Genomic DNA, 12,020 nt, shown 5'->3' with positions numbered 1-12,020 from the left:
ATAAGAACTGACATGAAACTTTTATGCTTAACACAGATGTAGCGCCAATACGACCTGCAGGTGAACCTCGCTATGTGCAACAAGGTGGCCAACTCCTTGCTGGAGGGGGCGATTCCGATAGTCTCTGCGAGATTCTGAGGAACCTAGAGGGTTTAACTATGGGTGTCCCCCCTTTCCTATGAGGGAGATTCCTGCTCATATGCAGCGGCACACCGTTGGTGTACCTGAGTGGTTTTTGGTTCCTCTTTGGAGGGTAGCTAGAGTTGTTTTAGCTTTTCTGAAGCAATAGGCTCATTTTAGCAGGTGTTCTAGCGTAGCCATATGAGTGCTTGTAACTGGGCTTTAAGCCATTTTTTACTTAAATCGTCCAAGTTTTGGAATATTTTGATGTAAAAAAACTAGATTTCGATCTCTCTCTCTCTCTCTATATATATATATATATATATATATAGATATTTTTGGTATTTTGGTGGTGTAAATGTGTTTTTAAATGTTTTTTGTAACAAATTTTTAACTTTAGTAAATGTTTTACTTCTCATGCATGCTGCTATAAAGAATGAGACAAATGCCAATCCAATACATAGTTAGCTAACGAATCAGTGACTGTATTTAATTCTCGAGGAACATGCTCATATGTGATTATTTCAAATTGACGTTCCAAGAGTTGCACCCTTAGATAGTTACATAACAAGGCTGGATTACGAACATGATAATGGTTTGTCAATTACATAACAACTAGTTGGGAGTCTAACCTGACCACCAGATTGGAGATGCCCCTTGATGACGCTTCCGTGAGAAGTGAAATGACGGACATGTACTTGGCAATATTGTTGGTGGCAGTACCAAGAAATACCCCCCCAGAGAAAAATAGTTCCAACTCGGGTGTATAGATGACCCAAGCAGCTGATGAAATATGCTATGTGTGACGACTAGCACCATCCGCATATCCTACGTATGCTAAGGGAAATGACGACATCTACATTGTGAGAAGAATGCATGAGACAAGTACTCCACTAAATAACAAAAAAATCCAATCACATCAAAAAAGGTAAGCAAAACTTATGAATACATAAAATTACAAAGCACATGCCCAGTGCAATACTAGGCACAATACTTTTTTAGATAGAGCCCATATGTGGGCTCCTTGAGTGGGATTCTGTCCCAGTCCTGCAGTTCATATGCCCCCGTGGGGAGTACTTTCATTATGACATAGGGACCTATCCAAATGGGTCGAAGCGTGCATGCCTCCAAGAGGTTATCCTTTGGATGATAGATCGATATGAAGTTGCCCTCTTGGAAAGAACAAAACCTAACCTCTTTCGTAAATTGGGTTTGTACCCACTCCTTGTGAGCTGCGAGTGCCAAATCGGCATCTCGACAGGTTTTATCCAGTTGTTTAAGGTATAGTAGGCGTTCTTCTTTGGCAGTAGGGCCAGGCATGGGTTCAACAGCTATTTCTAAGGAAGGGATTGGCCACCCATTTCGTTTTGCCTCGTCGTAACGTTGGATCTCATGCACGAAAAACGACGGATTAAAGTCGGGCATTTCCTCGTCAGACCAAATGAAGTCATCATGGAATTCCTCATGTATGCAGGTGGAGCTTGCAATTTCCTTAGGACTGCAATCTACTCGCATCTAGGTGTCTTCCACGATGCCTGTCATGACTGAAATATCTATGGGCAATGACCTGGAAGTGTCGCCCATATTTCTTTCCACCCCAAAAGTTTGGATGCTTGTATGGGGGGGGGGGAGGAATGATTTTGTTTGTGTCATAGGATAGGACTTGAAGAGGCATCATGTCTGAATCAGATGTCGGAACCGAAAGATACCAATCCTCCTAATGTTGCTCTCCAAAACTCATGATTTCTCGAACGGCTTCATCCATAGGTATGAGTTGATTGAATGGATCTAAAGGAGGAGCGGTTATGGGAAGGGGGGTGGTACCGTCAGCGATAGCCAACATGATTGGAGATGTGGATGCGGATTGAATGCCTTGGTAGGCCGATTCAGCTGGTGACAGTGGCATCTGGTCTTCGAATGTGTCAAGGTCTGAAGGAGCCGTTAGGATCCAGGGATCGGTTAGTTCATGAGGAATTGATGAAAGCATGTTGACCGATTGTGAAACTTGGGGTGGCTGAAGAGGAAAACAACCCATAAGGGAAGAAGCCTTCAGTAGACCGGTACCTATACTAACATAACTGTCAGTTCCACCTCCTACTAGGGGTACAAAGCCACTTGGTAATGGTGAATAATTAGGGGTGTAGAAAGACAATTGATCCAATGTAGTGACCTTTCCATCCAATGGAAATAGGATGATACGAAAGATAGTGGATACGATGGCCGTCATGGCATATGTCCAACTATGGCCCAACAACAGATTATAGTCGAGTTTCTTGTCCATGACTTATACGTCCATCGTTACTATTTTCCCAGCCAAAGTGATGGGAACACTGGCTAGGTATCCTTTTGGGATAAAGGTGTGGCCGTCGAAAGCTTTAAGGGAGTTCATTGGTGGGGATAGGGTTGGGGAACTCAGGGTGATTCAACATGAAGCTGACATGATGCAGGTTGAAGCACCTTCGTCGATGAAAGTTCGGTGTATACATTTACCTTTCGAAGTGATATGCACCTGAAATGCAGGCTGGTGGGAAAGGGGAGGTTTACACTTGTCCATGTCAAAAATAGCAAGCATGGAATCCATAGGTTCAATACCTCCGATAGCCGAAAGTAAAGGTTTCCTTTGGCTGGGGCATGTTTGTAATACTTCGAGCACCAACATAGTTGACGGCGCTTGCGCCAAATCCTCTACAATATTGTAGTGTTGGGTGGCATGTGCAGATGTATTACGCATTGTGTGTCGAAGTGACCCCTTGGGGGGTTGAATTACAAAGTCCTCAACTCGCCTTTCGATATGCAAATCGTTGGGCGGCAATGGGTTTTGAGCTGAGGATGGTTCTGCTGCCGGAGTGACAGGAGCTCCATAATATTTACCTCTTGTGGCGAGTTCTACCGTTTCAAATGTGTAAACAGTAGAACTTCCTTCACCAGTTGAAGGATGTTACAAACCATCGCTGCCCCCTAGCATGGGTTGCAGTTGATTGGAAACGATATTTTGCTGCTGTTGAGTAGGAAAAGGATTTCTAAGGATAGCAGGTGCCTTACCAGAATCTCTTTTGGCAAGGTAATTTGTGAATTCTTGAAGATGCGGACAACACTAGGTTACGTGGTCTTTAAGACAGAATTTGCATGGATATTTGGTGCCTTTATCCTTTTCCTCATCAGTAGGCACAATGGCCTTCTATTTCGGGTTGGGCTACTTGGATAACTGCTCTTCAGAAGGAGTAGTATTATTCTTATTCTTCTTGTTCTTGCCACCAAATTTTTGTGTAGACTGCACAGAGTTTATCGCAGTGGCAGGTAGAGTGGTCGCTTTGGTAGAGGGGTCCACTACCAGCTTGGCAATGGAACCATTGAGTTTTTTTATAGTGACCCTAGCGGTTGCACCGACAATCCCATTGGCGTGGACTCCAGGATGCTGAGTGGTGGGAGCACTGGGGTTGCCAGGAGCATGGGGGATTATGTCATAAAGAGTTCCAGACTATGAATAAATCAAATCTAAGTGCTAGTCACAACGTATGGATTGGTCTTCTGTGACCGCACCACCTAGAGTGACATATCTAGTGATTTGTGGGAGTAAGGACTTACAGAACCAGTCCATTAAGAGAAAATCAGGGATGGGAGCTTTGACCAACCTTCGCCTATGTCTCCATTCATGAATATGATCAGAGATGTGGGTGGCGGTATCCTGACGAAATGAAGTAAGGAGCTTTGTCCCAGTCTCATAGCGGATAGATAACTGAAAGTGCTTTAGGAACTCCATCGCTAAAGCATCAAAGGTATTTATTGACACACGTGGTAACTCAATATACCATTTCGCGGCATTGCCAGTGAGGGTGCAGGGAAAAATATGTAATCAAACACTATCATCCACCATAGAGTTAGAAACACACCAGAGATGGTAGGTGGTGATATGGCTACCCGAATCCTCCCCTTGTTTTCTGTCGAACTTTGCAATGTCCATCGGTATTTTATGCGGGATCGGCGGCCATTGTAAGTTGTGGTAGATGGGGTCATTTGTCAATTTTTATAAGTCAAGAATTTCCAACATTGCCAAAAATGGCAGATTGTTGGGTGCCCCCGACTCGGACCATGGTGATGACGGATGACCTGAGGAGCTCTGTGTTTCTCCCATCATTTGGTTCCCCATAGTGTACATGGGTTCCGTGGTGTAGCAGTTTCTTTGTGGTACGATGTTGTAGAGTGGATTTCCATGAGGATTTTGGTACTGGGGTATGAAATTGCCTCTAGTATAAGTGGTGCCCCCTTGACTCATTTGAGTCTGTGAGTAGGGTGCCCCCATGGATTGGTTGGGAATCCCATGTGGATTCCCAACTGACACAGAACTAACCATATGGATTTGATTGACAAAGGGAACACTCATGTCAATCAACGACTGTCCATGCATTCTTGAGAATGGAGGGGGAACTGTGGCATTCTCCACCGGCATGTGCATATTGGGAACCCCCCCAGATATCTGAATCATGGGGTTGGAACTGTACATTGGCGGCCGAACTTGTTGTTGGTAAACTGGAACCATACCCATAGTGCCACATTGAGTGTTACATGGAGCATTATATGTGGCACTAGTCGAAGGTATGCATTATGGCACCATAGGAGTGGAACCTGACATCTGCTGGGTTCCACTTATAGAGGGTGTTATGTGAGTTGCCGTACCTGGGACAAATGGGATAGCAGGATTCCACATTACCGATGTTGTGATGACCGTCGACTGGGGAAGTGGTAGAGGACCAACAATGTCTCTATAATTCCACAACCCTTGAGTTGTCGGTTGGATAGATGGGAAAGTTCCACCTACTAAAGAAGGAAGTATAGGTACCACTGGCGCAACGATAGGATCTGATGGATTTGCAAGAAGAGTATTAAAGTGAGGAAGAAATCCTTTCGTGAAGAAATCCTCTAGCAAACTGGAATCGTCAGTCATACACACGGATCCCGTGTGAGATTTAGGAGACTAATTCCTCGAAGATGAGGAATCTGAGTTAGTGGAACTCGGCGGATCTTCCACAATGAGTGGAGGAAGTCCTAACAATCGTCTGGAGTGATGATGAGGGTTGGATCTAGCCACAATGACCGTTAAGTTTTATCAAATAGATTTTAATGTGATATTCTTTAAAATCTTGGAAATGATAGCGCTCAGGTACCTAAAAAGAAAAGATACACTAAATATATCAATCAGCAAACAGAGGGAAATTACCTCGTCTAATAAGCACCGATTACTAGAGATGAAACCAGTCTCTCAATGAATAACAGAGAAGGATGGCCAAATGTATGGTTACGGTTACTTTAGAGCTTCGCCTGAACCTCATATTGAGGGGCCAAGTACTCTCGTGAAGATGAGCACCCTCCCAAAAATTGAAGACAAAGTAGATCCGTCTATTTTAGGTACCAAGACAGCCCGTACCACGCACCGTGTTTAAGTACCTAGAAGTTTTGGCCACTAGAGATACCTCAAATCACAGACATTACCAGGGGGACATAGTCATAGATAGCATGCTGTGTGGGCAAGATACCTGAGTCCCCGACTCAGTTCCGAAATCCCGAAGGGACCCCCAATACACATAATGCCCAAAGGATTTGTAAGAGAAGGTGGGATACCTTCAATTACAGTCTGATGTTGTCTCGTATTTCGCTCCGTTGTTAGTGGAGTGGTCCTGGTAATATGAGTGCAGAAGGATTTTTCACTCGTTAACGACACTAGTTTTGGTTTTCAACCTTGGGCAGTTCACTCACATGCTTATCCCAAGGTCCTAATCTAGCTAATGTTGGTTTGCTCAAAAGAGTAACTGATTGATTTTAATGTAAATTTTAGTGTACTTGATTATTTGTCTTCGGTAGGGGTGTTGACGTATGAATATGGTGAGACTCTCGACTCAATAAATCATGCAGAACAATGCTCTGAAAAGAATTTTCAATTTCTTATGCAAACAAGTCTTATTCTACACATTCATCTTTTCACATATTCATGGATTCATCTGTGCATCTAAAGCCATTCAACAATTGCATAACCAAAATATTATTTTCCCAATATTTCCTAACAACTACTGAAAACCAAAATCAAGCAGCATACAACTATTTCGACAGAAGGATGAATACAATTTATCAGTGTTTCTTTCAAAAAAAAAATGTATTTTAAGAGAGAAAAACTAAAACATTTTCTTAAAAATAAATTTTCAAGACACCAAATTTGTTAACATAATACTGTTGCAGATCTTACTTTAGCCCCTGAGACAAGTTCCCCCCCTTTTGGTCCACAGAATCTTCTGGAAAACATGGAAATGGGAGACTAACGCTCTATTTCAGTGTAAACAGAGAGTTATTTGGGCCACTAACACTCCCTATACACAGGCATAGAGCTTTATAAAGCTCTGTTTAGCCTGGCAACCTACGTTAGTGAAGGCAATAGCTCAAACAAAGGGGCTTTAGGATTAGTTTTTGAGGAGAATGCAAAGTAGTAGGATGTAACAAGATAGATGGTGGATCAAAAAAGAATTTGAAGAAGTAAGAAGCTCTTAGAAGAAAGATAAGAACTGAGAGGAGTCTACGTTGACTGGGAACTAGATGTATAGTCCCCAGCGGAGTCACCAATTCTGCTATGGGGTAAAATGCACGATGACGAAAACTACCCTCAAAGGCCTTCCCAGGACCTTTGACAGACTATAATATATCTGTAGAAGCTGCCAAGTTATGCACATGTTTATCTATCAAACATAATTTTACAAGGTATGGAAAGAGGATCACCTTTAGTTCCTTCTAGATTTGTTTGGAGATCTCTATGCGGCAAGAAGAACTCCTTCAAGGACGGCTCCAAGACAATTCCTACACAAAGGACAAAGTAAACCAATCACAGCATATGCTCTTGAAAACTAATGTAAGAATGCATAATAAACATATATTAGTGTATCACTTAACTACTCATCTCGACAAGTATAAGAATGAACAAATAAATTAACAACATTACCGACACTATGGAGTAGGGAACACAACTGCAGTTCTATATTTATAGTGGAAGAGTGATTACAACCATCTATTGTATCAGCCTTCCTTTTCCCCTTCTTCCTCTTTCTCTCTCCCTCTTTAAGCTCACTTCTTCAAGAATATGACAGTTCACAATAGCTCTATGGGCTATCCTTCCAAATGCTCTAACCCCTTTCACAATGGCCCTCTCGCTGCTTATGTAGTAATCGAATTAGGGCTGCCAAGCTCCTCCTAGAGTTCATTAGGGCAAAAGCCATGAACCTGCCCTGTTTTCAAGCTTTTTCCCATTTTCCTTCATTCTCAGATTGGAATTTCTCCAAATATCTTGATTTTTGGAGTTTCCGTGCTTTTCTTGAGCAAATTTATGGATAAATATCTAGATATTTGTGATTAGATTCATTGGCTTAACCCACTGAACTTCCCTTAGGTTCACTAACACTCCCCCTGGTCTAACAACTTGAGTTAGCAGGGTGACTAACACTCCTCCATGCTTGGTAACAAGCTTTATAAAGTAGGTTAGCAGTGTGCAAAGAGAGTTAGTGTGGAATCAAGGCCTGCAATTGTGGTCTTTGCTTCAATCATCTTGTCTTTCACCTCTGAGTTGATGAGGAGGTCAATTTGTCCTATAACAATGTACCCCAATGGTAACAGGATGTAGTCTCAGCTCAAATGATGAATCAGCAGCAGTACATCAACCAACCTATAGATCTATGATTGGTAATATGCTTTATCTAACAAGTACCTGACCAAACATCATGCATGCAGTGGGAATAGTTGGAAGATTCCATGCAAATCCAAATTAATCACACCTTCAGGCAGTCAAAAGGATTTTCAAATATCTTCAAGGAACACAAAATTTTGGTTTCGGTATCCTAGAGATACATATCTTACACTTCAGGCATATACAGATGCAGATTGGGTAGGAAGCGTTTATGACAGAAAAAGCACTAGTGGTGGGGCATTTTATATGGGTTCCAGATTAGTGTCTTGGTTCAGCAAGAAACAAAGTTCAATTGCATTATCTACAGCTGAAGTAGAATATGTGGCTACAACATCTTGTTGCACACAACTCCTTTGGATGATGCAAACATTGCAAGACATTCATATCACATGTACTCCACCCATCTCCATTCTATGTGATAATACAAGTGCCATCAGTATTTCAAAGAATCCAGTCATGCATTCCAAGACCAAGCACATACCCATCAAATATCATTTTCTACGTGAACAAGTGCTTGAACAAAATGTCAAATTGGAGTATGTTCCCTCCAAAGAACAGGCTGCTGATATATTCACCAAACCACTACCTAGAGAGACATTTGAATATCTCAGACAGAAGCTGGAAGTAGTTGATGCATCATCCTGTTGTTAAAATTTATCTGTTTCAGAGAAAAGTGGTTATACGCGAGTTTCTTGAAGCATAGTCACGTACATATGCTAGATTCTGTGGATACAGTCGCGTATATGTTGGTTTGAAGAAAAGCAGTGTGCCAGACTCAGGATGAAAGGAGTCTGATATGAGTCTGATAGTGATCATCTAGCACAGGTTCAGGGGGAGCATATACTTCTAATAATGCATTGTTGACATTATCTTAGAAGATCTTGGTACAAATTCACACAGTTGTTTTTGATTCAGGTGGATCAGGTTCAGGGGGAGAACATGGTTGCTGATTGACAGATGTTGTTGATGATAGTTGTTGATAGCTATGATGATCTTGTTTTAGATATTTGGTCTTTGTTATACATGTCAGGTTCATGAAACGACCTATTTTTTTACCCCACTATGCATGGGATGGATGATAATCAATTGGTATATCCCCACTTGGTTGGGTGGATGAGTCAAACTTGGTATATCCCCACTTGGTTGGGGGATGGATGTATGTATGAGTCATTGGTGATAGGAAGGTCATTTATGATGTATGTATAGAGTCACATTCTCCTTTTAGAACAACTCTTTGCAGACCTTGCTTATATTCAAGGGGAGCATGGAGCTCAATCAGCACACTTCAGCATATCAGAGAATTCAGCATGAACTCAGGGGGAGCATAACCCTTTTCCCTTGATGACAAAGGGGCAGAGTGACTTGGGGTTGCCATCAAGTCCAAAGGGGGAGATTGTTGGCATTATGACACATATTTAGAACTATGGCATAGATGTTGTCCTTGATGGCAACTCACTCAGATGATAGATCACAGTTCAGACTCACAGAATGAAGAAAGAGAGGTATACGTAGGTTCCCATTGACCAAGCCGCGTGTACACGCAGGTTAGTAGACCAAAAGGAGCGTATAATGTACACACGCACTTTCACAGAAGGAAAGGTGTGTACATGTTGGAAAACTAAGTTTCGGTCCGTGGTGTTTGGTCCATGGTATTTTGATCCATGGTATTGGTCCATGGTATTGAGTAAGGCCTAAGACTATAAAAGGAGGAGAAGATCATTGGGAAAAGGCACTCAAGTATTGAATATCTGATTAAGAGAAAGGTCTAGTATACAAATTATTGGGTTATGGTGCATAGCTAGATCTGAACCAAGGATGAACCTTAGCGCTTGATGAAGGATAAGATCTAATGATGGGTAGAGATCTTAAGGCTTGAAGTGAAGTATCTTTATGTCATTTTGATCATGTAAAGATCTTAAGGCTTGAAGTGAAGTATCTTTATGTCGTTTTGATCATTTATCTGAATAACTGGCACATGTTGTAGTCTGTAAACATGATGATCTAGGTATAACTAAATTCTGAAATTGTTGTGAAGTTTAAATCATCATTTACAGATCTGTACGCAAGTTCACTTTAGAAAAGTCACATATACATGCTGGTTCTACATACCAAAATAGCATATACATCTTAAATTTGATTTACAGATCTCCACACAGGTTCGCCTTGAGAAAAGAGCGTATGCACACAGGTTCAACACATTGATGTAGCGTATACCTAATAAAATATGTTTTAGATAATTCTGTTTGCTATTGCAGTGTTCTCGGTTCTGGCTTGGGTTTTGGTTACTGTATTCTGGTTACAGCATTCTGAAGGGTTGTCAAAGTGATTGGTTGATTCAGTTGTGATTGGTGCAAAGGATATTGGTTGATGTAGATATATTTGATGATTGAATGATGCTATTGATGGATCCAGTCTAAAAATTTATGAAACGTAGTCCCTGGAAGAAAATAGAAGGTTGTAGCCTTCTATAGGCTGGCACCTACGTACTAGTAAACATATCAGCTAGTACGAGAGCTAGGGGCTTGTAGCTCCCTTCCAGAAGAAGCTGGAGAATGAGAGAAGGTTGTAGCCTTCTGCAAGTAGAAGCCTGCGTACTGGTATAAGACTACACCACTACAAAAATTGTAAAAAGAAGTTTCTAATTTAAAAAGAAGATAAAGACGATTACAGTAGGTGGTTTTCACCCACATTGGGTTTCTACCTTATATCTTGTGTTCTTGTGTGTGATTGTTTGTTCTATTTTTACTACACCTGGTTACTATTTATATCATTCTGATGTACTGATTAAAGATCAACATATGATGAATTAATTGAATGATAAGTCTGTAGGATATACGCTAGTTACCTTAAGCACAGTCGCATGTACACGCGAGTTCCATTAACTGAAGTAGCGTATATGAATCTGATTATGGAAATGAAAAATTATTGACTTGCTAATACTGATTCACCCCCCCTCTGAGTATTATTTCCAACAAATTAGGTGGCCACCTGTTGCATGCCCACATCTACTGATGATCTAGTAGGTGATGTATTACACCATGTACTGGGGGCATTGGAACTCGATTTTTCATTTGGATCCCTAGACATGTATCCCTTCTAGAGTGTATGTCTCCCATCTGACAAGAACCTCTTGTAAGAGATGGCCTATTTTAGTATGTGATGAAAGGATATGGAGGAGAGTTACTTGTCTTGTGTCAATCTCCTTAAAAATGAAACAAGAGATATGGAGAAAAGTTCCTTGTCTTGTGTCAAGCTTGTTAAAAAATGAAACAAGGATCATGGAGCAGAGTTCCCTATCCTATGTCAAGCTCCTTAAAGAATGAAACAAAGGATATGAGGATAGTTTTTTTACTATGTCAACCTCATTAAAAAATGAAATAAGTATCCATGAGCATGGCTCCTTTACTTGTGCCAACCTCAGTAAAAAATGAATCAAGGTGTCATGAGCATGGTTATTTTCTTGTGTCAAGCTCATTAAAAAATGAAACAAATCCCTTCCAATTCGAGTCTTTGATTAGATCTCGTAAAATCCCAGTCAATTCTTTCACTTGATCTCATAAGTGAACCTTAGGTGAATGAAATCAATCTTGGGGGGATGTACCTTGAATTGCGTCATTATGTTGGGGGCATGCAAACTTATCTCAAGCATAGTTTATCTTTGTTTCAAGCTTGTGTAAAAATGAAACCAAATCCAATCATAGTTTGTTTCTATTTCAAGCTTGTGTAAAAATGACACCAAATCCAAGCATAGTTTATCTCTGTTTCAAGCTTGTGTAAAAATGAAACCAAATCCAAGCATAGTTTATCTTTGTTTCAATCTTGTGTAAAAATGAAACCATGCCCACTTTACATCTCGTGATTGATGTTTTTCATCAACCTGTTTTTCTAGATGAACCTTGGTTCGGCTGATCATATGCTTTCACTTGATTGTTTTACCCTTGCCTGAGGAACATCTACGATGATTGGTCTTATTAGCCAGCTTGACCTTTACATGTTTTGAGCAGTTCTATCATCATCAGAACTAGTTGATATCCTTTTATAGCACTCGTTCCTCCAAGTGGAGTCCCCTTTCAGCTATTTTAAGACTCCAAAAATATGAAAAGATTGCTGAGGACTTGTCTTTTGGAACTTATTAAAGTAAATGAATTAACGTCATCTCAATATACGTTTACCCCTTTTTCGG

The sequence above is a fragment of the Pinus tabuliformis genome, chromosome 4_2 (genome assembly GCF_031772625.1).
Source record: "Pinus tabuliformis cultivar Carrire ecotype Pingquan chromosome 4_2, CPIR1, whole genome shotgun sequence".
NCBI classification, from domain to species: Eukaryota; Viridiplantae; Streptophyta; class Pinopsida; order Pinales; family Pinaceae; genus Pinus; species Pinus tabuliformis.
The sequence above is the reverse complement of the archived record's forward strand: the minus strand, read 5'-3'. Positions refer to the sequence as shown.